The sequence below is a fragment of the Carex rostrata genome, chromosome 5 (assembly GCF_964058835.1).
Source record: "Carex rostrata chromosome 5, lpCarRost1.2, whole genome shotgun sequence".
Classification (NCBI taxonomy): Eukaryota; Viridiplantae; Streptophyta; class Magnoliopsida; order Poales; family Cyperaceae; genus Carex; species Carex rostrata.
Window position 1 is genome coordinate 580,179 of NC_135922.1, and position 921 is coordinate 581,099.

General features: G+C 42.3%; 1 non-coding gene across 1 annotated transcript; it reads right to left on the reverse strand.

Annotated features, from left to right (window-relative positions):
* Nucleotides 1–201: 201 nt before the first annotated feature.
* Nucleotides 202–308, reverse strand: LOC144555009 (small nucleolar RNA R71). Its single transcript, XR_013511930.1, has one exon. It is a non-coding gene; the product is annotated as a small nucleolar RNA R71 (small nucleolar RNA).
* Between the last annotated feature and the right edge of the window lie 613 nt (nucleotides 309–921).

Genomic DNA, 921 nt, shown 5'->3' on the forward strand with positions numbered 1-921 from the left:
TTGTCCATTTTTCTTGAAATTTGTAATACCTTTAAGGTTAATGGTGTGACTGATGATGCCATTAGACTTAGGTTATTCCCATTCTCACTGACAGGTAGAGCTAGGGCATGGTTACATTCGTTACCAGCTGGTACCATCACTACTTGGGAGGAGCTTGCTCAGGCCTTCCTTGCTAAGTATTTTCCTCCGAGCAAAACAGCTCAACTTAGGAACCAAATCACCTCTTTTGTCCAAAAAGATGGTGAGTCTCTTTATGAGGGTTGGGAACGGTTCAAGGAATTGATTAGGTCCTGTCCACATCATGGTTTAGAGAAATGGTTGATAGTTCAGACCTTTTATAATGGATTGAATTATAACACTCGATTAACCATTGATGCAGCTGCAAATGGAGCATTAATGAATCGCGGGGTGGATGATGCATACAAATTGATTGAGGACATGGCTCTCAACCACCATCAATGGACTTCAGAAAGGTCTACACCAGCCGCACCAAGGGCTACACCAGGTAGGCATGAGGTCGATGCAGTCACACTCCTCTCTGCCAAGTTTGATGCTCTCACAAAGAGGTTAGATAAACTTAACGTGAATGCAGTCAGCACAGGTAATCTCTTTTCTTGTGACAATTGTGGGACTGGTGACCATTCGACTCTTGAGTGCCAATTTGGAAATTCTCAATTTCTAGAGTCAGAAATTGAACAAGTAAACGCTTTAAATGGCTTTGGTAGGCCCCAAAATGACCCTTTTTCAAACACATACAATCCTGATTGGAGGAATCACCCCAATTTCTCTTGGAAGAATAATAACCCAAATGCAATTCCCCAACAGAATAATCAACCTCCTGGTTTTGCTCCAAGGCAATTTAACCCTCAACCAGCCCCACAAAAGTCGAGTCTAGAAACCTTGCTTGAGAATTTTGTGACA